Source organism: Macrobrachium nipponense, chromosome 8 (genome assembly GCF_015104395.2).
Source record: "Macrobrachium nipponense isolate FS-2020 chromosome 8, ASM1510439v2, whole genome shotgun sequence".
NCBI classification, from domain to species: domain Eukaryota; kingdom Metazoa; phylum Arthropoda; class Malacostraca; order Decapoda; family Palaemonidae; genus Macrobrachium; species Macrobrachium nipponense.
In genome coordinates this window covers 50,933,759-50,961,601 of record NC_087203.1, presented here as the reverse complement: position 1 = coordinate 50,961,601, position 27,843 = coordinate 50,933,759, and the positions used below count along the sequence as shown (strand labels likewise).

General features: G+C 43.9%; 1 protein-coding gene across 1 annotated transcript in view; it reads left to right on the top strand.

Moving 5' to 3' along the window:
• LOC135223095 (ectopic P granules protein 5 homolog) overlaps positions 1 to 27,843 on the top strand; it is a 759,396-nt gene that overhangs the window by 341,800 nt on the left and 389,753 nt on the right.

The following is a 27,843-nucleotide window of genomic DNA, read 5'->3' as shown; positions in this document are numbered from 1 at the left end:
GCATGTTTGTTGAAAAAGGGATTTTGACGAAGGAAAAATCTATTTCTGGGTGATTGGCTCGTGTCGCCCTATGAAAGTATCCTTAATATCATTCTTTCTAGGTAAAATTAGCCTAAAATTACCAGAGAAAAACAAAATTAAGAAAATGTCAGTAAAACTGACTCGCTCACTCTTAAAAAGAAGTGTCGGTATGATATAGGGGCGAGTGTGGAACACTACCACGAGACAAACACCAATTAGAACTTCCCTATCAGAATCCCCCCAAGAGAGAGCTGATACCAACGGCGATGCAGCCTCTACTACTACTACTAGGAGGAACGCCACGGACAGCAGCGCCCCTAGCGGTCATCCTTAATTAAAACATAAATACATCTTGTCCTGCAAGGGGGGGAAAACAAACCATAAAAAAGGGGTGGGTTTCATAGGGCGACACGAGCCAATCACCCAGAAATAGATTTTTCCTTCGTCAAAATCCCTTTTCTGGGCTCAGCTCGTGTCGGCCTATGAAAGAGTACCAGAGAAACAGACAAGATGGAAAAGGAAATAATGAAAAACAGTTTAAAATGATGGATATAATATAAGTAAATCAAATACAGCATACAAATTAAGCACTTAAACTAACTTATTACAATAATAAATAACAGAATGTTAGTAAACTTAAAGTACTTAAATGGTAGATAATTAAAAATTACAGACATGCATGTAAAATAAGGAAAATTTGGGATTTACTTAATTAGAATATATAATTACAAATATATACATACATGTGTCCTACCCTAGCATAAAAATAAGGATAGGTACACTCAAATCCATCAATAATACAATTAATTCAAATATATACAAACACATTGTGACTGAAGCTCATCACAAACCCAATTGGTGAATATACAAACATATTGTGTCCTACCCTAGCATAAAAATAAGGGTAGGAACACTGAAGTACATATCAGTACAAGGGTGGTTGTCCCTAGCAAAAAAATAAGGGACAATCCACTATATGATACAACGGCTAAGGCTATGATGTTGAGTAGCCTGACGATAGGTTGAGGCATGTTGGTTGAAGTAGGTAGAAAGGAGACCTGGATCAATACTACAACTACTAAACAGTATCAGGGGAAACTATGTTTCCCGCTGCTACTGCTGAAAACTTTAAAGATTCCAAGGACTTTAAATAATGCCGTTTAAAGACTGTCGGGGATTTCCATCCAGTATACTTCTTAAGATCCTCAAAGTTCATATGTTGGAAATAATTAATTGAGGTGGCTACTCCCCTGATATCATGTGCTTTTGGGAATGACTCAGGGTTGGCTTGTTTAATGAAGTAAAGGATTTGCTGTCTAATGCCTTTAACTGATAAAGTACCACCTTTTTCTCTCATAAAGAGAGCACCTGAGGATCTAGAAGAAGTACGAGAAAGAAAGGCTCTAAGAGCTGAAACTGGGCAGAGAGAAGGATCCTGTGGAAGTGGGATAACCTTCCAAGGGGCCCACCTTGCAAGAGGATCTTCATTTTTTGGCTAAAAAGCTACGATCCGGGGCAAGTAGAACTTCTCCTGATGGGAGGAACTCCACATGACCCGCATCCCTGGATAGAGCCGACAGTTCTGAAATTCTAGCTCCTGAGGCTAGGCTTAGTAAGAATAATGTCTTCCTCAGGAACATAATGAACCGTACAAGATGAGTTGTCAGTATCTGAAGCTAGTTTGATGGACATCATTTAAGAACCATGAAACTGTAGTAGGCCTCTGAGAAGGTCTAAGTCTAGCCACAGGCTTTAGGGATAGATGTGAAATAAGATTCAGTCAAATCTATCTGAAAACCTACTTGAAAGATTTTCTTCAAAGCCGATTTGTGAGTGGTAATCGTGCTAGCTGCTAAAACCTTTTTCAAACAAGGATCTGAAAAAGGATATAAGCCAAATTAACTGTCATGGTTGTGGTGTTCGATTCTCTCAGGAAAGATGCTAATTTTTTAACAGCTGAGTCATATTGTCTAATGGTTGACTCTCTCTTATCTGATTCTAGGAAGAGAATGTTCTGTGGATCAATTGTCAGCATTCCTTTATAGCCGCAAACTTCATGAAGTCCATAAAGTTAGGGTCTGGAGAGTTCTTGAGGAAGCGAACACAGTCCTCATTTGTACTGATTGTGACAGTTTGGGATTGGGGATCCGTTGAGGTCGGAGACCCAATTCAAAAGAAGAGGATACCCTTTGCTGCTCTTGGGCCAATCCGGTGCAATCAGAGCTACTATCCCTTTGAAGGACCGTTAGTTTGTCCAGGACCCTTCAAGAGCAGATTCACTGGAGGAAAAACATAAATTCTCCTCCACTGATTCCAATCCAACGACAGGGCGTCCGTGGCATAAGCCAGAGGGTCCAGGTTGGGGGCCACATAGCAAGGGAGCTTGTGGTTCGCTTGTGAGGCGAAGAGATCCACTTGGAGACCTGGGACTCTCCGGCTTACCCACTGGAATGACCCGACGTCCAGAGACCACTCTGATTCCAGAGGAACTGACCGGGACAGGGCAGGGCGTCTGCTATCACATTTCTTACTCCTGCCAGGTGAGTGGCAGACAGATGCCATTTGTGTTTGTTTGCTAATGCAAAGATGGCTATCATGACATGGTTCACATGCTTGGATTTGGACCCTCCTCTGTTGATGCAGTGAACTACTACTGCACTGTCCAAAACTAGTCTTAGATGAGACTTCTTCGGGGGGGAAGCAGTCTCTTCAGAGTAAGAAATACTGCCATTGCTTCCAACACGTTTATGTGGAGCTGGCGAAATTGAACTGACCAAGTCCCCTGAACCTGTTTGAACTGAGAGTATCCCCCCCACCCGGACAGGGAAGCATTCCAGTGTTGAATGGGTTAACAAACCTGCGGGAGGGGATATTGAAGGGGTACCTTCTATTGGCTTCAAAGTTCTTTACTTTTGACCAAGGCCGTATTTGTTGGTTGCGGAGGATCTGAGGAATTACTGACAACTTGTCTCGATATTTGGAGTTTGCTCTTGACCGCCAAATTCGATTTATATCTTTCAGCCTTGCTTTCAGAAGGATATCTGTTACCGAAGCAAACTGAAGAGACCCTAGGATTCTCTCCTGGTTTCTTCTTGATGTCTGTTTGCATTTGAGGAATTGCCTGACAGATTTTTGCTATTTCCTTCCGTTTGGCCACTGAATTGATAGATTGTGGGAAGACAAATCACTTATTGGATTCCTAGCCACTGAAATGAGATTCCGGGGTAAGTCTGGATTTCGTTTTGTTTATCTGGAACCCCAGATGTTCCAGAAAGTGAACTACCTTTTTGGTAGCTTCGAGACATTCCTCGACTGTTGGTGCCCAGATCAACCAATCGTCGAGGTATGAGCCGCTACCATGATTCCCTGAGCTCTCATTGTTGTACAACCACTTCTGCTATCTTTGTGAATACCCTGGGGGCTACATTCAGACCGAAGGGCATCACTTTGAATGAGAATGTCTGATTTCCTAGCCTGAATCCTAGGAATGGGGCGGAAGTGCCTGGCTATAGGGATATGATAGTATGCGTCTGTAAGATCGATGGAGCATGTGACGGCTCCACGCGGAAGTAGGGTCCTTACTTGCGAGAGGGTAAGCATCTTGAACTTGTCGCAGCGAATGAAAAGAGTTTAGCTTTGACAAGTCTAAGATTACCCTTCTTTTTGTTGAGCCTTTCTTTGGCACGCTGAATAAGCGCCCTTGAAATTTTAGATGTTTGACTCTCGCAATAGCTCCTTTCTGAAGGAGTTCTTCCGCGTAATCTATCAATTCCTTTGACGGTATCTGATGAAATGATTTGATTGGAGGAGGATCCTTGATCCAACTCCAGCCTAATCCTTTGGACACTATGCTCTGTGCCCAATTGCTGAACCCCCACCTGTGGCGGAAGAGGAAACAGCCTCCCTCCTTACCTGGGAGCCTCATTGCTGACCTTGGGTGGGAGGGTTGGCCACCACGCCCCTCCTCTTGAACTGCTTACTCCTTGTGCCCCTTCCTGCGCCACGATGACGAAAGTATCTAACCTCTCGCCCTACCCCTCGGTTGAGAGTAGCCTTGACCTCATAAGCAGGGTTAAAGCAGGCGAGATAGCGTAGGAAGTAGAAGGTTGCGATTGCTGGGGCACCAGGAGGAAAGGCTGGGTCTGTTTAGATGTGGCAGGTTGTCCCTGTTGGGTAACTGGGACTGCCTGCACAAACTGCTGCTGATGCTGAAGTTTTTTTATATGGCTGGAACCTCTTACCAGCCTTCTTTGGTTCTTGCCAGCAGTGGGAACGGATTCCTGTTCCTCTTAGAGGAAATACCCCACCTAGCTCTAAGGCTCTGGTTGAGTCTAGCAGCTTCGTGGTGGACTTCGTTCACTGCGGACTCTGGGGAAGAGATCCGCTCCCCACATGCTCGCAGCCAAGAGTCTATTAGGCTCGTGCCTGATAGTTGCACTCTTGAAGGGACATGCTTCCGGCAGTTCCTCCTGGCTTGAAGAAGTCAAAGCGTCTGACAGAACCGTCTGAAACTGTGATTTCGCCAGAATCTTGAACAGCGGTTCGTTAGCGTATGAAAGTGCAGCCATTTCCGTTAACGATAAGAGAGTTAAGGGACCTGCCAACCTAGTTCGCAGCATCGAACTCTGAATGGATTAGGGGAATCCGGCAGCCTAGGTAATTTCTCACCGAACTGGTCCATGGCGCAGTCCGGCTTGAGTTTACCCAGCGTGAATGTAGCTGGCAGGTTTTCCCATAACTCTCCGAAGGCGGGGAAGAGTGGAGAAGTAGACTCCGACTCCCTCAATGTGGAATGGGCTCATCCTTGAGGACTGCCTGAAGAGCCTTCTACCAATTTCCAATCGTGGCGAACGGAAGAGAGACCTCCTCTTCCGTTGCGAAAATAGTGAAGGGACTCTTGTAGGCCTGGAGTCTAGTGTTAGTACACTCCCAGTCCTCAAGGCAGTGAACCCATTCCCGTTGGGCGTGATCTCTACTGTAGAGAACTGACTCCTTCGAGATCTTGTCCTCTCGTAAGTAGCTGTTGGCGTCAGCCTAGCATACCGATGAAAAGGCTGCGACGACCCGGAGGATAGAACTCGAAGTCCTCAATCCTTCGAGTACCAAACTCCGGGATCGAAATCATCCCGTCCTTAAAAGGAGCGTAGGCCGCTACTCTCCATGGATTCTCCATAGAGAAAGCTGGCAAGGAGTCGTAAGGCGGAAGTTGGAGAATCCCCGTGCTAGATGCAGGGGAGACTGGGGGAGGAGCCTGAGATAGCCCAGCTACTCGATCCTCATTCTCTCTCATCCTATTAGAGAGGTCCTGGATAGTCTGTCCAGTTTGAGACAGACTGTTCGATAATTGCGCGAACATCTGCTCAAAACGTGTTCCCCATGCCGAAATTTGGGAACCTACCATCACTCCTACCTGTTCCATCATTCCTGGTGAGACAGAAGAGGGAACGCAGGAGGGGCTGGTGCTTGCCACCCCTGCCGGCATAGCCGGAGAGGGGGCAGCGGAGGCGGGAGAAGGCAGCGACTCGGTGGTAGCGCGAGCCTTCTCCTTCGAAGCCTTGCTTCTGGAGCTCTTCGACTGGGAAGAGCTCGGCTTAGCCTTCACCGCATCGGCGTATGAAGGTCGACGACTTCCTGGCCGAAGAAGACGAAGACGACTTCCTAGAAGTCGTCTTAGACAAGGTCTTCGGTTCTCTCTTTCCCTTCTCCTTAGGAGGTACAGAGAGAGCGGCGGGAGGGCGGCTAGGGATCTCGGATCCCGGAAAGCCTTGGAAAGAGGCGGAAGAAGAAGGGACAGGAGGAAGATCCAGGAGCGCCCAAGGAAAGGACCTTGGGCGCCCGACAAACCTACCTCAACCAACAAATCCTCACTAACTACGCCATCGGCTCGAGTTCAGGTCCAGGGCAGCGACGTCCGCGGAACTGACTACTGGGAGGCTACGACCCCAAACGATTGCTGGAGTTCTTGCTGGATGGAGGCTATCACTGGGGCGGCGGACAAGGGGTCGACGTAGCCCGTCGACTTGCCCGCAGGGAAGATCTGGATGGCCAAGTTCCTATCTAATATGGAGGGCTGGCCCTTGGCGGCGTTTTTTTGCCAAAGCCCGCCCACCCACGCTTTCAGGGTGGCGAGGGCGACTTCCCTCACACCGCTAGCCTGAAGAAAGGCGGGATTAGCTACCAATTGCGGACAGGGTTAACAAACTTACGAACTAGAAGTTGTTAGTAAAATCATAAGTAACCTTATAATGGACATACCCCAGCTCCCAGCTGATCGACCAGGTCCGTAGCATATAGCGCCATGGCCCTCGGGGTGTCCAGACGATCCGTTCGCATTGTAACGACGTGGCAACACGGGTCCGTGAGACCATGCACCTTCGTCATGTCCCACAGGGGTCATATAGCGTCGCAGTACCAGGTCCGGGACCTGGCAGTTGGTTAAAAGCCCTGTAAGTGGAAAAGGTGACATGAAGTACAAGGAGTAAACACTTACAGCCTAACATATGCTCCGCTGCGGTGCCGGGCCCCGGAGAGAAAATTTAGATAAAAACCAGAGCCCCCCCGCCTTAAAATACGTGTGGTAACGCCAGGTTTGGAAGGAAATAGGCTATTGGCTCCGCCAGTGGCGGAGGCCAACACAGAATCACCAACTAGGAGTGGTGGTAATGGAAACCAACCCGACGGACACAATAGTCGGGGGCAAAATTGGTTTGATAAAATGATATAATAACAAACACAATTCATTGTAAAATATCCTTATAATAGGGTATTATAATCCTTTAAACTTAAACCAAAATTAAAACAAAACAAAAATAAAAACAACTTCTCTCCACTCCCGTCTACTAAGAAGAAAGTGCGTAGGTAAGGGTAAGCTCCCCTTCCGGTAGCGGGGGAGGGGGAGAATATAAGGCATAAGAGTAGGCAATCAATCGACCATCCATAAGCGCCACCACCCTGCCCGCTAGCGGAGCCAATATTCCCTATAAACCAAAGGGGGCCCCGGCTGCGACGGAAGGCTCCTTTCGTATCGTAAGGGAGGTTGGCTGAGGCAAATGGGAGATGGGGGAGGGGGTAGGAAGGTCCCGGCGAAACACCCGGCGGGAAGCGAGTGAAAGGGGGGATGGGATTGGCCCTAACTTCCCTCCCCGCCTCACCAACTACCCGTATGGAGGGACCCTGGTACCTCATAGGTGGTTCGCCCTATACACCCCCTGCTGGCGTAACCAACCCCCCCGGTTCCAACCTCCGAGAGTGTGAGAGAAGGCGATGAGGTTGTTAATGACAACCAAGGGGGTCCCCCAGCTCCTCCTTCCCTACATCAAGGATGGGAGGGAAGGTGGGGCAGGGTAAGGTGCTATAAGGTAAAGCACGTTTGACCGCCAAGTGTCCTAGGCCGCGAGCAACACAACCGTGGTAGGGCCACGTGAACCAAGGCTGTACCAACATGTTGGAACAAGCACCTAGTCTATGCCTAACACCCTAAATTAATAAAATACACATCGAAAAGGGGGAAGAGACACTTTTAGAAAATAAAAGAAAAGAAGCCCAGGGATGAGGCAGACTGGTTCCCGAGGGAAACCAGAAGCCTACTCGGAGCCAGCGATAGCCGATGTAGAGCAAGAGCCGGGATGCTGGGCCGAGAATAATAATAATAATAGCCCTAAATACCAAGCGAAGAAATGGAATGGTAGGAGGGCTGCAACTAGCTAAAACTCGATGTAAACAATGAATGTTGGAAAAGTAAGCCCCGTAAGCATAAGAAGTCACCCAGTTAATGGAGGGACCGGGAATTCTTACGAGGCGGCCACTGGCCGCCACGAGACAACCGAGGACCGTATATGACCTATAAAAGGAAAATACTGGTACCCGGAAGACAAAATACAGTAAAATGTTACTTATGAGTTACTTAACTTAGCCGTGGCGATTGCAGAGCGTTCCATGATACAGATGCGGATAATTCGCAAGAAAAGCACGAGCACAGAAAATGGCGACTGTCGCTGGCGCTAAAAATTAAGGATGACCGCTAGGGGCGCTGCTGTCCGTGGCGTCCTCTAGTAGTAGTAGTAGAGGCTGCATCGCCCGTTGGTATCAGCTCTCTCTTGGGGGGATTCTGATAGGGAAGTTCTAATTGGTGTTTGTCTCGTGGTAGTGTTCCACACTCGCCCCTATATCATACGACACCTTCTTTTTAAGAGTGAGCGAGTCAGTTTTACTGACATTTTCTTAATTTTGTTTTTCTCTGGTAATTTTTAGGCTAATTTTACCTAGAAAGAATGATATTAAGGAGTACTTTCATAGGCCGACACGAGCTGAGCCCAGAAATATTTACGTAAATTTACAGAGAAAGAGATTTAGCAACTTTTTTTTTTACTTTTATGTTTTTCTAATATTTCTTGGCAATTTTCTTTGTAAATTACATTTCCAACCGACATACTATCATAAAAGAAGAACAAAAAAAACAACAGCAACCCCTTGGTATATTTATGAGCAAAGTTGCAAAAATACGAATGTGCGAGAGATGCAGGACATTCCCTCATCAAGTCACAAGCACTACTGAAGTCCTGAAACACCCACACTTGTGATCTTAGTCAGTATAAAAAGTTGCCATCAGTCAATTTATGGGCTATAAAAGTATTGGCACCTCTTTCCCACCCGGCTCTTTCCAAATCAATGGAGCATAATATTGTTTAACTACAAGATCAATCTGTCCACCACCCTAAACCTGTTATTACTACTCCCGAGGATCAATCCGTCCATTAAGGGTTAAGACAGAAGGTTTGTTACTATGAAAAATATAAATACTTGATTTAAGATTTATCTTTTAAATACTTACTTCTCCATTATGTATATAGTTTTTACTTCCATGCCAGTGGGAGATCAACAGATGAAAAAAAAGAGAACACTCGGCTTTTCTATTAATATCCTTCTGCTATCCATCTACTTCCCCCACCTCCCACCAGGCAACTAATAGGTACATACACTTCAGCCAGGGGAGGTAGGGAGGTCAATTTACATAATGGGAGGTAAGTATTTAAAAAATAAATCTTAAATTAAGTATTTTTACTTTATAAATGAACCTTACCTCTCCATTATATAGCTGATTCCCACATTTGAAACAGGAGGTGGGCAAAGTGGAAATCAGCAAACTCTTAAAAGTTACTCAGTAACAAAATATTTGTACAAAAGTGTTTATTTTACCCCATGAATTCAATCCATACGCAATTAATGTCGCCTTGGGAGGATTGTCACTCAGGTATGAGATCCTCATCATAAGATAGTTGAGGTCTCTTTGGAGGATGCCCCTTTCAGCAGAAGGAGGGGTAGGGTTATTGTGCTAAAACCCTACAGAGCCAATGATGGATAACTAACAGGTACAGGCAGGCCCCGGTCCCCCCGGGTTACGACGGTTCCGGCTTACGACGTTCCGAGGTTACGACGCTTTTTTCTTAAATATTCAATGGAAAAATCCGTCCTGGGGTTACGACGCTTGTTCCGAGGTTACGACGCTGACGCTTCCGACGCTCCGAGTTACGACGCTTTTAAAAAACGCATACTATGATAAAAATCCTTTATAGTTTAGCACAGTATATTAATAAAAATAAGTTTCTGGTTAGATTACAACAAAAATTTTGAGATTATGATGATTTTCGACACTTTTTATGTTGTATTTTTCTATGTTTTTTAGTGACGCCTCATATGCGGAACTAGTTTCTGAGCGAATGAATACATACTAGTTTACATATAACAGTCCAAAAGCGCAAATAATGAAAAAATCATTGCTTGTTTCCAGTAATAATAACAAAACGAAGTTTCTGCTTAGATTACAACGCAAATTCCAAGTATCCAAAGAGAGACATTATCCAGTAATTTGATCAGAGAGAGAGAGAGAGAGAGAGAGAGAGAGAGAGAGAGAGAGAGAGAGAGAGAGAGAGAGAGAGAGAGGCGTCTTCCGACGCTCCGAGTTAAGGACAGAGAAGTGTTCGTTTCGTTAAACGGTTTGAGATTATGATGATTTTCGACACTTTTTATGTTGTATTTTTCTATGTTTTTTAGTGACGCCTCATATGCGGAACTAGTTTCCGAGCGAATGAATACATACTAGTTTTACATATAACAGTCCAAAAGCGCAAATAATGAAAAAACTCATTGCTTGTTTCCAGTAATAATAACAAAACGAAGTTTCTGGTTAGATTACAACGCAAATTCCAAGTATCCAAAGAGAGACATTATCCAGTAATTTGATCAGAGAGAGAGAGAGAGAGAGAGAGAGAGAGAGAGAGAGAGAGAGAGAGGCGTCTTCCGACGCTCCGAGTTAAGGACAGAAGTGTTCGTTTCGTTAAACGGTTTGAGATTATGATGATTTTCGACACTTTTATGTGTATTTTTTTCTATGTTTTTTAGTGACGCCTCATATGCGGAACTAGTTTCCGAGCGATGAATACATACTAGTTTACATATACGTCCAAAGCGCAAATAATGAAAAAATCATTGCTTGTTTCCAGTAATAATAACAAAACGAAGTTTCTGGTTAGATTACAACGCAATTCCAAGTATCCAAGAGAGACATTATCCAGTAATTTGATCAGAGAGAGAGAGAGAGAGAGAGAGAGAGAGAGAGAGAGAGAGAGAGAGAGAGAGGCGTCTTCCGACGCTCGAGTTAAGGACAGAGAAGTGTTCGTTTCGTTAAACGGCCTCTGACTCATGCAGTAAAATGTTTTGTTGATACTAATAATATAAGCCTATTTAAAGATACGTTTACTTTAATTAGTCTATATGATACGTAAATAGTAATCAACTGTTCTTGTAGCCCTCAATATTTGGCAAAATCGAAGTATCCAAAGAGAGACATATCCAGTACGTAATTTGATCAGAGAGAGAGAGAGAGAGAGAGAGAGAGAGAGAGAGAGAGACGAGAGAGAGAGAGAGAGAGAGAGAGAGAGATGCTTTGGCAACAATGGTCTCGGGGGTTTTTATAGCTTCCTTCTGCTTGATGATCGTGGATATTGTAGAAGGATTTCGACCATACTCGTTGCCAAATCGACGATACGAACGCCACGTTCATGCTTTGCTATAATTTTCATGTTTTGCTTCCATCGAAATCATTTTCTTGGGTTTTTTCTTATCACCTGCTTTGTCTTTAGCTTTGAGACCCATGGTTAATAATAAAATAGACAAAATAACACGAAAAATAGGCGCAAATACAACGAACTAAACAACGACGTGTTAACATGCAGCACAAACAAACAAACAGACTGAACGCCATTTATCGGTCGCCTATACAACTAACACTCATCGCAAAATCGTATCTCAAATATTTCGTTGTATATCAAAGCTTGTATTTTCGCAAATTTTCTGTTATATCTCAAAACATTCGTATATTAGGGCAATCGTATGTCAAGTTTCCAATGTAATTTGATCGAGAGAGAGAGAGAGAGAGAGAGAGAGAGAGAGAGAGAGAGAGAGAGAGAGAGAGAGAGAAGAGAGAGAGAGAGAGAGAGAGAGAGACGCTTTGGCAACAATGGTCTCGGGGATTGACGTATCGTTTATTTTCTGAACAGATAGGACAGAGAAGTGTTCGTTTTCATTAAACGGCCTCTGACTCATGGCAGGAAATGTTTTGTTGATACTAATATATAAGCCTATTTAAAGATACATTTACTTTAATTAGTCTATATGATACGTAAATAGTAATCAGCTGTTCTTGTAGCCCTCAAGATTTTGCAAAATCACTCCAGGTTGTACATAAAACTTCAAGAATGTAGTGTCACCAGAGGATTACAATAGTTTTTACCTTCAAGAACCAGCATTCTTTTATGAAAATAACTCCAGGTTGTACATAAAACTACAGGAAACAACATGTAGTGTAACCAAAGGATTACAAGTAAGGTTTTTATAACTTTTTATTAGTTTAAGACATATTTCCAAGCGTCGTTCCGGCTTACGACGATTTTCGGCTTACGACGCGTCTCAAGAACGGAACCCCCGTCGTAACCCGGGGACTGCCTGTACTTGGGGGTCAAGTTCAAGCCCTAGTCACTCCAGGTTAGGTAAAGATACTGTTGTAAGTAAGGGCCTAGCCCAAAACTGAACTTAGTTCAAAATAAAGCAGAGATAATTAATTACCTTGTCTTAGCAAGGCAAATTTTATATAACTAAGATTGTGGATCTCTAACTCTCTTTAGCTGTATGTAAGGCAACTGCAAAGTTTCCACAGAAACTTTTTGACAGGGAGCTAGTTCTAAATGGTGCAAAGGTTGATAAAATAATGAAATGAAGTACTGCGTACAGATTCCAAGGTCAAGTGCAAAGCAAAGACCTATGAAACTCCATTTTAACACCTTGAAAAACATCTACAGGCAGGCCCCGGTTATCAGTGGGGGTTCCGTTCTTGGCGAGGTGCTGATAAGCAAAAACCGCCATTACCTGAAACTCGGTGATTTATGGCACTTATGGCGCTAAGTTTCAGTTGAATGGCGCCAATAACCGGTTAATGACACCGCTGTTAAGTATGCTATGGCGCCATAACTCTATTATCGGCACCAAATGAAACTTGGCCCGTTATGATGCCATAAATTGCCAATTTGATGGCAATAGACAAGCACCATAAAACTGGATAGTAATTAACCAAGGACTTCCTGTACTAAGGGATTCTGAGCTGATGAAACTGTTTTTTGGGAATAACTTTTTATCTGAGCATCAGATAAAGATGAAAGTTGGCAAGTGTATATTTTATAACCCTACCTAATTTTTGCAAGTACTACTAATTTAGTACCCAAGTTTGATAGTTTTGATATTTATAGAGTATAATGAATTTGCCGACGCTAGAACCTAGAAAATCACTGACAAGGATCCTAAAACAATTTGTGACATAAACATAATATGACATCACGAGGCTCTGCCCATCCAGCAGTAAGTCACTAACAGGTGAATGGATATGCTTACACAGTCTAGGCTTCAACAAATTCCATAATGGCCAGCAGGATATGGAATTGTCCCCCGTGGTTGCAAGACTGTATTTGTGCTATGGGTTCCCGCTTTGTATACAAGCGAGAGGACCCAAGGCATGATTTACTATGTGTGAATACATAACCCCGCCTCCTGACAGTTAGTAGCCTGTAAGTGAAAAGATACATAAGTATCAACGTTATACACTTACAGTACTACTGTAATACTCCGTTGCATGCCGGAGTACACTAAAATATTGGACATAATCCTCCCCTGAACTACCTGTGGCCGAAAGTCTAGGATCACCGTCTTTGGTTGGAATCTCCGGTGTACACCGGAGAGAGGAAATTGATCCAACCAGATGTTTTTATATACCCATAGAGTGTTCCAAGGAGTAGTATACCACGCCGGAGAACGGAGGAGGATGTCACAAACTTAAACTAGTAAAAGTTACATAAAGAAGAGCGTATAGCTCCGTCATAAATATATATACTCGTCCTCCTTTTCGACTACTAGAGGAGTGCCCAACAGCAGCAGCGCTCCGCCAGATAGCGGAAAGGAGGTAGTAGGTAAGCTTCTAGGACCACTTGAATTCATCTCTACTCCGTTGGCTGGCGGAGCCAGCCCTCCCCCACAACAACCGAAGGTACACCCGGATAGTGAGCAGGAGTTCCGTCCGCTGGTGACGGGGGAAAAAAAACAACGAATAAGGAGGGAGAGAAATCAGAAATGTGTACGCTGGAGAAGACCGAAGCGGCCGGAGGGAGGGGTGGCCAACCCCAACCTCCTACCACGCCGGAGCTCCTCCAGAGCCCGAGGTAAAAACGTGGTCCGCCAGTATCCCAGCTGACCCGAACTCCCGGGAACCTCCCCACATACAGTGAGAGGGGGTGAGAGGTGCTCGCACGGTTGCCATAGCGACCGTAAGCGAGTCCAGGCAGACCCCCCCCCTTCCTGCACGGGAGGGGAGGAAGGGAACTGGGACTAGGGCGACCGGAGGGACACGCGATCACAAGTGGACCAATAGGTGATAATGCAACAAAACCTACTAGGCTAATGACCACATGAGCCCAACCGTACCATAGGGCAAAAATGCAACAAAACTGAAGATAAAGATAAATGCAACAAAACCGCCTAAGCACTGGTCGCCCTAACAGCTAACCTAAAATATGAAAACAATAAAAATTTTTACACCGTGAAAGGAGAGAGAGAGAGAGGGAAAACACGAGTGAGAGAAAAAGAAGCCCAGGAGGAGAAGGCCAGTTCCAAAGAAACAGCAGACTACTCAAAAGCTAGCCAAAGCCGATATAAAATAGAGAGCAAAAGCTAGGATGCTGGACTAGAAAATTCAAACACTCTAGCGCCTATATACCTAGACAAAGAGACAAGCATGCATGAACTAGATCTAAGTCATGGGCTGTGAAATCCCTAAATTTCATAAATACGATGCAAAAAAACAAAAAGAGAAGTAGTGTAACACGTGACAAGCACCCATGAAAGGCTAAAATCATGGAAGATGTCCCAGTATGGAGGACTGGGAAATCTAACCAAACACGAGGCGAGCCGATGGCCGCCATGCGTCAGACCGGGCGACCGCATTTGTTCCTAAAAAACGGAAAACACGGTTCCCTGGCTGACTAAAACTAAATTCAAACCTTTCAGGTACTTAACTTAGCCGCGGCGATAGCTGCACGTTCCATGATGTAGTAAATCCAGAAAACAAAAGGCACAACACAGAGCAAAGGAAGGCACGTGTTACCTCTACGAGCTAACGAAAAAGGATGACCACCAGAGGCGCGGCGGTCGGTGTGGCGTGGGGTGTAGTAGTAGTAGTTGCCGTCTCCGCCTATGGATCGGCTCTCGCTAGAGGGGGATTTTGGTGTGGGAGAGTTCTAAATGGCAAGAGGTTCGTGGTAGTGGTCTCACTCGCCCCAGTTACCATACCGGCACTCTCTTTTTATTAGGGTGAGCAAGTCAGTTATACTGATATCTTCCTGAATTTGTTTTTCTCTGGTATGTGTTAGATAATTTACCTTAGAAATAATGAACTTAAGGATTATTTCACAGGGCAACATGAACCCCTCGCCCAGAAATAGATTTTTACTTCGTCAAAATCCTTTTATTTCTATATTGGGATACAGTTACTTGGCAGTATTCTCTCAACCACCTTCCTTACCCTTTTATTTCCTACAAAATTCCTGTGCAGATACCGTAATATAATTTGTTATACAATAGATATTGATAGTTATAATTAAAAAATAAATAGGTGGATAAGATGTACAAATGCTAAAATAAGTGGTGGCAGAGTTTCATAATTTTTGCTCACCTGCCTGATGGAAGTTTTATGCCTTATTAATCTATTTTTCTCTTCAAAGATGGAAGAAATCATATGTTATGGCGTTAAAAACAGTCGCTGATATCTTTAGAACATCATGTTATGTTATTGCGTAAACTATTTTCTATGTAGCAAAATTGACACGAACAAAACGAAGTGATAAACATCATATCACAACCACTGACATACACTACTAAGTAGATTGATTGATTGATTGCAAGTTTTCTGGCGTCACAACTACCAGGGTCACCGACGCTGAATACTGTGATCTTTCAACTTTTATAATATATTAAAAAAAAATTTAAATTTAATTTTTTTTAAAGAGATACCGTATATACTCGCATATTATGCGACTTTTGAAACCTAATTTCTGGGCTCAGCTCGTGTCGCTGCGCGAAATATCCTTTAATCTATTATTTCTAGGGTAAATGTACTAACACATACCAGAGAATAAATAAAATAAAGAAAAAGGTCAGTATAACTGACTCGCTCACCCTCCAAGAGGGTGTCGGTATGAACACTAGCGAGTGAGACCACTACCACGAGCCAAATACCAATAGAAATCTCCCACACAACAAAAACCCTCCATGAGGAGAGCCGACCCACAGAGTGGAGCAGCTCGTACTACTACTACTCCATCCCATGCTGCCGACTGCTGCGCCTCTGGTGGCCATCCTTTTAATTGTTAGCGCACACGAGTCACTTGTGCTATTTTTTCTCTCTGTGTTTTTTTGTGCCCTTTCGTTGGATTTATCTATATGGAGCGTGCAGCTATTGCAGCAGCTAAGTTAAGTACTCAGTATTTATGGTTATTGATTCTTTCCGGTGGCCCTCAGTCAGTATTTGCCGTTTTTTAGGTATAAATACGAACTCGGGGTCGGAAGCATGGCAAGCATGGTTCTGCCGCGTGGTGGGTTCGTTCTCGGTCTCCCATACCTAGAACATCCCTTATATATGTACGCTCTATATTAATTATACCGTTTTACTTAGGGTACTGTCTACTCAGGTTTGTCATGCTGCATGTCTTTTACCTTATGTAGGCTTCTTCTTTCCAGACCCTAGTCCCGGCTCTTAGTATCGGCCTCTGACTAGCTTTGAGTGGTAGACTTTCCTTCGGGTTAGTCGATACACTCCTGGATTTTTTTCTCCTACTATATTGTTTTCTTTTCTTTTTTTTATTTTATTTAATTATACCATGTATTTTGTTATGGTTTAGGTTAGTTAGGCGTCTGGCTTAGCCTAGGTCCTGGCTCATCGAGCCTATGCTACCGCTCATCAGTTTCGGTTCTTCCTATAGCATCTCTCTGATCAGTCGGTTTTGGCCCAGTGGGTCTCCATGCTACCACCGCTTTTCAGTTCAGTTGCTTCCCGATAGCATCTCTCTGATCAGTTGGTTGGTCCTAGGCTTAGTTGTCTTATTTTAGTCTTACCGTCTCGTGTCACTACGCGATCACGAGACAGCCAGACGCCTGCCCAGTCCCCTTCCCCCATCCTCCCGCTCTTCCATTGAGTGGGGGCGGGGAGGGTGGGTCGGTCTGCCCACACTCGCTCCACATACCCGAGCATGCTTCCCTCTCTCCCCCTCAGGCGGAGGGGCCAGGGAGACGGGACAGACCCAGACTGGACGCGATCTCTCCGGCTCATCGGTCCGGCCCGGTGGTAATGTGGTGGAGGGTACTGGCCTTTCCCCCCATCCGTTGCTTCCTGGTCGCTCCGGTTCGCTCGAGGGCCTGTATGTCTCCTCGCTCTTCCCGACCTTACTAGGACTCCTTTCCTGATCGGAGTCCTAGCATCCAGCGGGCAAGATGTTAGTCCACCCAGTAGAGTGGGACCGGAACATACAGTGGGTCCCTGCTAACCTTACCGTATTGCTGAGTTACTACACTCCGCCACTCACTGGACTTGTTCCGGTTCGTTTGAGTTTTAGGTTTAAGTGTTATTAGATTAACTATAGTTTTATCTTAAGTACCTTAAACCTTCCTCCCCCTCTCCTTACATGTCTTACCGGATATCTCCGGGATTATAGCCTATTCAGGCGATGCAGGGGGGGGTTATGCCCAAATTTTTTTCCGAGCTCCGGCATGCAACGGAGTTCTTCTGTCCTTTAGCCTGTAAGTGTTATTCTTTAAGATACTCTGTGTCTTCCCACTTACAGGCCACCAACTGTGAGCATCCGGGATGCGCCGCCACACTTCAGGACCCATGTGGACACGAAGTTTGCCGGATCCCCATGCTCCATGCGCGACTCTGCACGGGGTGGGGACATCCAGGTCTGGTACCATGAGACGTGTACCATATGTTACGATCTGGTGAGCCAGCTTTTAGAAGGGGTGAGTATTCCATCTCCGGTAGCTGCTCCGCTTCTGTTTTAGTGCTTAAGTTTTCATCATCCACTTTAACTTAAGGCATCTAAGTTTAAGTTATATTTTAAGTTTTAGTTTTAAGTGATTCTTAAATCTAATCTTCGCCCTCTCTTCCAGGCGCCGGCAGTGAAAGATACCGCTCTGGCAACCCTGCGGGCCTGGGTCGGCGGTTTGGGAAGAACGCCGCCAAGGGTATGCCCTACATCTTGGAGAAGCGTTGGCGCTGTTAATCTTCCCCGAGGCAAGGCGACAGGATACGTCGACCCAGTAGAGGCGGCCCCTACTATCGCCTTCATCCAACAACAGCTGGCTGCCTCATTAACTGACCAAGACCAGGATATCTCCACGGACGTCGCGACTTTAGATATTAATGTGGAACCTATGGTAGGTGTAGACGACCTGTTGGTCGAGGTAGGTAGGGTGGACACCCAAGGGTCACCCTTGGGTGTGACTGTTTCTTCTACTCCTGCAACCTCTCCATCCTTCCAAGGCTTTACAGGTGATGAATTATATACTCCTCCTGACGCTTCGGTTAGACCTAAGGTCAAGGGTCAAGCAGTGAAATCCTTGACTAAGACGTCGTCGTCGTCTAAGAAGTCGACTTCGGCGTCATCCTCCTCACGTAAGTCTCCGGCTGGGAATCCCGGAGCAGACAGGTCTAAAGCTTCTAGCTCCGGCTCTAAGTCCTCGAGGAGTAAATCCTCCAGAGAGAGATCTCGCACCCCGGCAGAGTCACCAGTTTCCGCTACCCTTGGTTCCGATTCAGAGCCACCCCTCCACCTCCGCAGCAGCTCCGGCCTTGGACTCCAATGCTGGCCTGTTTGCAACAGGTGGGCGACCTGGTTGTGGGTCCCTAAAGAGTAGCATGGAACAAATGATCTCTCGTCTGTCGGATAGGATTACTTCCCAGGACTCCATTATAGCCGGACTGAGAGAAGCCCCTCTAGCCTCTCCTTCACTCGCCAATACGAGTGGAACTCAGCTTCCTCCTGTATGACTCGCTACCTCCGTTCTCGATGAACAATCCATGGAGAGTAGCGTCATACGCCCCCTTCCAAGACGGTCTCATTTCCATACCGGAATTCGGAACTCGAAGGATAGAGGACTTCGAGTTCTTTCCGGAAGACCCTCCAGCCTCCGTTCATAGGCTACGCAAGGCTTACAGCTTCAGCCATGGTTCGGGATGATAGGGTACCAAAGGAGACAGTCCTCTATTCACGAGACCAGGCTCAGAGAGAATGGCTCAGATGTTTAGAGGACATGGATTGTTCTAATACCAGGATACAACCTTTCAAGAGTCCCTCCCTTTACCATTTTCACAAGGAGGAGAGTACCCCGTCCTGTTCCTGACAAAGATCGCTAGGTCTACCATCCCAGCGCCCAGAAGGGGGAACCCATGCTCAATTGAAGGAAGCAGATCCCACATCTCCGTTGCTCCCCTCAGCCGGAGAATTGTGGGAGACTTGCCAAACACCTTCTCAGCTGGCAAACTCAAACCGGACTGTGCTATGGAGCAGTTTGGTGACAAAAGCTACCAGGCTCCCAGATAGCCTTATTCAGGCTGAATTTGACGCGAAATCGCGATTAGCCAGATCAATTAACTCTATGGCTATGTCCGAGGTAGCAAACCATAGCTTATGGCTCAGAAACCGCTTTTAAGCTCATGACCAAAGCCCTGACTCAAACGGTACAGTCGGATATGTTTGAGTTTGCCACTGCTAGAACGAATTGTAGGAAGCATGTCCTACAAGAGGCAACCATTCGACATGAGCCGAATAGGTTACTCTCGTCTAACATCTGGGGAGCAGATCTCTTCCCAGAACTATGGTGAAGGAAGTACAGTCAGAGGCTACGAGGCTGAACCAGAGCCTTAAGGACCGGTTGGGGCCTTACGGCTAAGAGGAGACAAGACTTAACACCTAAAGGTAAGGGACAGAGGAAACCTAGGCGTTTTTCCATCCTTACCAGAAAAAGCAGCCACGCTTTCCTCAGCAAGTTCCAGCGGTGCCCTTAGTGCAAACTGCCCAACCTTCCACCTCTAAGGCTCAATCACAGCCAATTTATGTGATATCCCCTCAGCCTCAGCATCGGCCACTCTTACGCCATCTCCCCAGCTTACAATCTACATAAGCCTTCGAGAGTCAAGCTTCACAGAAGTATGACCGCTCGGGTAAGGGAGGCAGAGGTAAGCGTTCCTTTCGTGGGAGAGGATCGGGAGGCCCCTTTAACAGGGAAGCACTTCAGAGGAGGCCGAGGCGGTTACCAGAACCAATGAAGAACTTCAGGTAGGAGGGGGAGGCTGTTTCACTTTCGCCACCGGTGGAACTTCAGCGAATGGGCTCAGAGCATAGTGTCCAAAAGGCCTGGGTTGGAGCTGGTTGACGAACCCACCTCCATCCAGACCTTTCCGTCAACTTCCTTCCAAGGAATTGACAGAGTACGCAGAGGACCTCCTTCAGAAAGGAGCTATAGCAAGAGTCAAGAGATTAAAATTTCAAGGTCGCTTGTTCAGCGTGCCAAAGAAAGGCTCACAAAAAGAAGGGTAATCTTAGACTTGTCCCGCTTAAACTTAGCCATCCGCTGCGACAAGTTCAAGATGCTCACGATCTCACAGGTGCGGACCTTACTTTCCCCGTGGGGCCGTCACCACCTCTATCGATCTTACAGAGCCTACTATCATATCCTATTGCAAGACACTTCCGTGCATATCTGGGTTTCAAGATAGGAGACCAGGCATCTTCCTTCAAGGTAGTCCCCTTCGGACTCAACGTGGCACCCAGGGTGTTCACGAAACTAGCGGAAGTGGGTAGCTGCAACACTCAGATCACAAGGGATTATGTAGTAGCGTATCTCGACGATTGGTTGATCTGCTTCAACAGTCGAGGAATGCAACAGAGCTACACTGAAAGTGATTCAGTTCCTGGAATATCTAGGCTTCAAGATAAAACAGGACAAGTCAAGACTCACTCCAGAGTCAGACTTTCAGTGGCTGGGCATTCAATGGAATCTTATCCTCCCATATCTGTCGATTCCATCAACCAAAAGAAGAAATAGCGAAGTCAGTCAAGCAATTTCTAAGTCACAAGCTGGCGTCAAGGAGAGCTCAGGAGAGGATCCTGGGTTCTCTCCAGTTTGCATCAGTGACGAACGTCTTAATGAAAGCCAAACTGAAAGACCTAACCAGAATCTGGCGCTCACGAGCAAATGTCAGGTCCCAGGGACAAACTATCTCAGTCCCTCTGATTCTCAAAGAATCGACTTCGGCCCGTGGGCGAAAGTCAAGAATTTGTCATGTCAGTACCCCTTCTTCCCTTCCCACCACCAGGGATTACCATCCACACGACGCGTCCTTAAGCGGGTTGGGGAGGGTATTCCCAGGTCCAAAAGGTTCAAGGAACTTGGTCACCTCAGTTCAGTCAGTTCCATATAAAACGTACTGGAGGCAATGGCAGTGTTCTTGACTCTAAAGGTTGCGCCCACCAAAGTACTCTACATAAAGCTAGTTCTGGACAGCGCAGTGGTAGTACATTGTATAAACAGAGGAGGCTCCAAGTCACGTCATCTAAATCATGTGATGGTAGCCATCTTCTCCTGGCAGACAAGTTCAGTTGGCATCTCTCCTCCACTCACATAGCTGGAGTGAGAAAACGTCATAGCAGACGCGTTATCCCGATCAGTACCCCTAGAGTCGGAATGGTCACTGGACAACAGTTCGTTCCAATGGATCCTTCAAAGAGTCCAGGGCTACAGGTGATCTCTTCGCATCTCAAGCGAATCACAAACTCCCCTGTTATGTAGCCCCCAACCTGGACCCTCTGGCCTATGCCACGGACGCCCTGCTCTAGACTGGAACAACTGGAAGAAGATTTATGTCTTCCCCCAGTGAATCTTCTTATGAAAGTTTTAAACAAACTCAGGACGTTCAAGGGTCAAGTGGCTCTAGTAGCCCAGACTGGCGAAGAGCAATTGGTATCCCCTAATTCTGGAGCTGGGCCTTCGTCCTCTTCGGATCCCCAATCCCAGGCTCTCCCAGTCAGTACAAACGAAGACTGTGTTCGCTTCCTCAGGGATTCTCAAAACCCTAACTTTATGGATTTCATGAAGTTTGCGGCAAAAAGAGATGCGAATATTGACCCTCAGAATATTCTCTTCTTGGAATCCGATAAAAGGGATTCAACTTTGAGACAGTATGATGCTGCTGTCAAAAAGTTAGCAATCTTCCTGAGAGAATCTGATATTAGAATCATGACAGTTAATTCACTCATATCCTTTTTCAGATCCTTATTTGAAAAAGGTTTAGCAGCTAGCACGATTACGACAAACAAGTCAGCCTTGAAAAAGATATTTCAAGTTTGGGTTCAACATAGACTTGACGGATTCCTACTTCTCGTCTATTCCTAAGGCATGTGCTAGACTTAGACCTTCTGTAAGGCCTACGTCAGTTTCATGGTTCTTAAACGATGTTCTAAAACTGGCTTCAGAAACCGATAATGACACATGCTCGTTTATAATGCTCTTAAGGAAACCCTGTTTTTTATTAAGCTTAGCTTCAGGAGCAAGAATTTCAGAACTGTCGGCTTTATCCAGAGATCCGGATCATATTCAATTCTTCCTTCCCACAGGGGAGGTACTACTTTCTCCGGAACGTAGCTTTTTAGCAAAGAAATGAAGATCCTTTGATGAGGTGGGAACCTTGGAAGGTACTACCCCTTCCACAAGATGTATCTCTTTGCCCAGTTACAACCTTACGAGCCTTTCTGTCCAGGACCTCCTCAATCCTCATCGGTCCCTCTTTAAGAGGGAAAAAGGTGGAACTTTATCCATTAAAGGCATCAGGCAACAAATCCTGTACTTTATTAAGCAAGCCAATCCTGACTCTTTCCCGAAAGTACATGATGTCAGGGCAGTAGCCACCTCAATTAATTATTTCCAACCACATGAACTTCGATGAGTTGAAAAAGTATACCGGATGGAATCGCCGACAGTGTTTCAAACGCCATTACCTTAAGTCCTTGGAAGCTCTGAAATTTTTCAGCAGTAGCAGCGGGAAACATAGTTTCCCCCTGATTCTAGTTAATTTGTAGTAGAAGATTCAGTCCTCCTTTCTACCTGCTTCACCCAACAGTTCGTCTATTCCTACCGTGTTCATTTACATTCACCTGGTGTCTTAGCTGCTTTTATGATGATGTAGTGGTGTGCCCCTTATTTTTGGCTAGGGACACTCACAGATGATTATGGATTTTGATCTCATGGATGTTACCCCTTATTTTTATGCTAGGGGATACATCTCATTTATAATGGTTACGGGTTTTGTATATTAAGTCATATGCATTCCTTATATATTATCCTTGTTGTTTAATTTGTTCATTTGATTATTTTAATTGCTATTATATTTTGATACATGCCTTTACACAGATACCATTTTGTTACATGTAAGCCATTTACCTCTGTACATATGTAAATTACCTTATGATAAGAAACATGTTTTAGAATTAAGGGTAATTTAAGCATATTTCTATTTTGTATCACTGTGTATTTGTATCTTTTTTAGCAATTATATTCTTTTTTATATTTACTTTATATTTTTATTTGAGACCTATTCTGATTTATTTTATTACTTTTGTTTACAATCTTGTGCTATTTCTCTGGTACGATTTCGCGCAGCGACACGAGCTGAGCCCAGAAAAGGGATTTTGACGTAAGGAAAAATCTATTTCTGGGCGATTGGCTCGTGTCGCCAGCGAAATCCCACCATACCCATCCCTTCGCCCAAGATTGTCTGCTAACTTCAGGATGGCCACCAGAGGCGCAGCAGTCGGCAGCATGGATGGAGTAGTAGTAGTACGAGCTGCTCACTCTGTGGGTCGGCTCTCCTCATGGAGGGTTTTTGTTGTGGGAGATTTCTATTGGTATTTGGCTCGTGGTAGTGGTCTCACTCGCCTAGTGTTCATACCGACACCCTCTTGGAGGGTGAGCGAGTCAGTTATACTGACCTTTTTCTTTATTTTATTTATTCTCTGGTATGTGTTAGTACATTTACCCTAGAAATAATAGATTAAAGGATATTTCGCTGGCGACACGAGCCAATCGCCCAGAAATAGATTTTTCCTTACGTCAAAATCCCTTTTTGAAGCTAATTTTAAAGGGGTCGCATCATACACGCGGTATAAAATTAGCGTACCGTCTATGCTTTCCCAAATCGGCAGATTGCGATAGTTACTACCGGAGCAAAACAGTAGATCTTTTAAAAAGTTATGCTTTACTTGTACTTCACTATATCCAATAATATTGTATGCATTCTCATATTACTACTGTATTTTAAAATACAAAAGAGCGATCGTGCGCCATTTGCATTATTTTGGTTTATACAACATGTCTAACCGTTTCCAAATCAGTTGATTAAGGCACAATACCGAAGGATTTTTTACTTTTTGTTTTAATCGGTAAAAGAAACATTTGTTACTTGAACTATTATTTTTATTTAAGGATACACAGGTAAGTGAAAATTTATCAAAGTAAAAAAAAATGCATAAAATTAATAAACTAAAATCCTCCAAAGTCGCTCTCCGTGTCCATATCATCAAATACTGCTCTGAATTCTTCGCCATCAAGGCAGTCATCATATTCATCATCTTCCAGATCTTTGATCATTTCATCTTCATCTCCTGCATCTTCGTATAGGACATCGTCAATTCATATGGAAGGTATACTAGTCTTGTCACCGTGGCGAGCTCTCTGGCGTGGCTTTTAAAGATCTGCTCAGCCCTTATGCTAATTTTACAAAAACAACAACTGCCCGTGTGTGACAGACCTTTGAAAGTCCTTGAGACAAACCCCGAGGCTATAATTATAAGATTATAAGGGGTTTTCATTCCTAGGTACTTTAATCTCCTTCCTATTCAGCCCTGTTCTCTCTCTCTCTCTCTCTCTCTCTCTCTCTCTCTCTCTCTCTCTCTCTCTCTCTCTCTCTCTCTCTCTCTCTCTCTCCTAAATCTTACAGCTTATTTTGTATACGATTGCCCTTTCTCGGCTGTGAAGTTGATGTCTATCCATGGCTGTGAGATGACCAGAATAACTTGGTAAGTCGGTGGTCAAAATCACTCCCCACTTCGTCAGCCAAAACTTTGCCATATCGCATTCAAGCAATATTCAGTCATTGATTCCTATCTATTATTTTGTCAGAGAGAGAGAGAGAGAGAGAGAGAGAGAGAGAGAGAGAGAGAGAGAGAGAGAGAGAGAGAGAGAGAGAGAGAGAGAGAGAGAGAGAGAGAGAATGTGTCTGTATACGATTGTTTATTTTCTCACTCGTAAAACTTACTCTGTTATGCTTTATTTCATATTTCCTTGCTCACCAATTTATTCTATACCTACGTATTAAGAAATCAAGATAGTGTAGAAGGGGGAACTTCCTCCAGACTGTACAGTCAGTATGGATTTAAATGCACGTGGAATTGGTTGAAATATTCGCAACAGCACCAAAATGAGATGCCATGTTGATAGAAAATCTGACTCCGTTTCTTGTTATTGCATAAAAAAACTTTATCAATCATGAACCTACGTAATTTATTTAGAATTCTGCGTAACGGAAAAGATAATATTTGATATCTGTAATGGGAGAAATGGTTTTATCTCTGTTGTTGTTATAAATTTGGCAGATATGCGATCAAACACATGGGAGGACCAAAACAGCCAGCCCAGAGAAGCTCAGGTCATTTTGTAAATACTATTGTTTGGCGTGCTAGGCTTACCCGATTCATTTGGGTGTGCGCTGCAGCTGCTGCTACTGCTACTCAAATAATCACATTTTTCTTACTAATCCCAAGAGTTGACCATGGAAAATCCCAAGATTAACCAAAAATCCCAAGATAATAAAATAATTGACATATGCCAAGCCTTGGAGTCCTAAATATTTACTGTGTCTGTCTATCAGGAATAGATACTGATAAATTGAATTGACGGTATCTTTCCTGAGAGAGAGAGAGAGAGAGAGAGAGAGAGAGAGAGAGAGAGAGAGAGAGAGAGAGAGAGAGAGAGAGAGAGAGAGAGAGAGTATATTTAACCAGTGTGGGCATTAGTACACATGCCGGCAGTGTGTTCATGCTTTGTTAAAAATTGTCCAGTACGGGTAAGACAAAAAAAAAAAAAAAAAAGGAATTTTGTTGCTGTCAGTCGCATGGACTGAATTTACAAAGAGCAGGGAACAAATCTTGACATTCCTCGAGAGATTAGAGAGATGAACCAAGGCCATCTAGGATGAGCTCTCTCTCTCAACTATACTGTAAGTGTTAACTTGAGTCTCTGAAACCAAAAGGTATTAGCACACGCGCAACTGTATGTGTGTGTGCGTATGGGCATACTGTTAAAAAATGTGCTGTACCTACAGGTAATACCTACATCTTGGAAGATAAAACCAACAAACAAATTTTGTTGTTGTTAGTCGCCAGGGATATAAAGGGTGTGACCAGCAGACAGAAAGATTAACATTTTTCCAGAGATTAAAGAGCTGAATTTTGTTTTGAAGGTATGTCAACCACGTTAGTAAATAGGTATCATCTCTTTTCTTTTTGCGGAAGAATCTTCAAACCATTTTGCATTCAAAGTAATGAGAAGGAAAAATTCTATTCTTCATGTAATCAGTAAAATACTTACACTAATAAAAACTAAAACTACGTACTGTATGCAAAACACACACATCATCGTTAGGTTCGCGTGTGTAAACGTTCATTCTAAGAAATTCACAAGAGTAGTATAACTAACACCTGATTGGTTGGTTGGTAACCATGGAGATCTGTTATCCAATGACTACCCTCTGCTTCTGTTCTATTTATAGAGCATATTGCCGTGGATGGCACTAGGTTTTGAACGTTACCATGTTTTCGTGATTTTCAGACTGCTTACGGCAAAAATTACTCAATAATTTTCTTTATATAATTATCTCTTCGAAAGAAAACATAATATAATATGGTCATTTTAACTTTAATGGTATAGTGGAATGAAAAATACCAGTGTGTAGTAGCGATGCGTCATCAATATAGTGGTATGAAAATACCACATGGTGTTGTAGCGATACGTAATCACAAAGTACAAATCCTTTTCTCGGACCATCCTCAAAATTTTACGACTCTTCAACTTCAAGATCGATATGGTGAAATATATTATATACTCATACTTCTTGTTAAAATTCACTAGTTGAACTGCAAAACATTATTATAGTTTTTGAGTTGTTTGTACATATATTTTTTGCGTTTTACGGAATGTTGTTTTGAAAATAATAGGCATTAGTGAACATATGGTATTATTGTCCCACTATTTTATTATAGGTGATCTTAATTATCTCACATCCATTTAATAGTATTATATTAATATTTATTTAAATAAACTGTAATTAATAAATAACAATAATGAAAAACATAAAAGGGAAAAAATGTTTTTGCTGCAGTAGTGATGTTTTGTTTTTGATTATGCATCTGACTTCACATTTCCGAAATCTGAAAAAATTCCAAAAACCGAAACATCGGAATGTGGGTGTAACTGCACATTTTTTTAAAACACACGTCTACACATTTGTTTACTGATACCCGTGGGTGAAAGACTCAAATTACAGTATTTATTCCTGAGAGAGAGAGAGAGAGAGAGAGAGAGAGAGAGAGAGAGAGAAAAAGAGAGAGAGAGAAGAGAATGATTTAGGACTTCCAAGGTGTGTTTTATTTTTTACAATTATGTTTATATCTTGGGATTCATTTTTAATCTTGAGATTTTCTATTCAATTCTCGAGATTAGTAAGAAAATTACCGTAACTTGACTAGCAGCAGCACACATCTGAATGACTCGGCCATTAGCACGCTAAACCACCATCCTTATGAACTGACGCTTCGGTGGAAAAGGAAACTCCGCATGATACATGAGATACATGACAAAACCACTGTTTAGGTTGGGAAAAATTTGGGGGTCGCATGATATGCGAGATCGCACGTTACTCGAGTATATACGGTACATATAAATTTGTTTAAAAAAATTAAATAAATTTTCAATACAGATAATATAAAATTCTGATCAAATAAAATTCTTAATAAAGGGATTTTGACAAAGGAAAATTCTATTTCTGGGCAAGGGCCTGTGTCGCCCAGTGAAATGTCCCTTTAGCATACATTTCTAAGGTAAAATATTGCTTTAATACCAGAG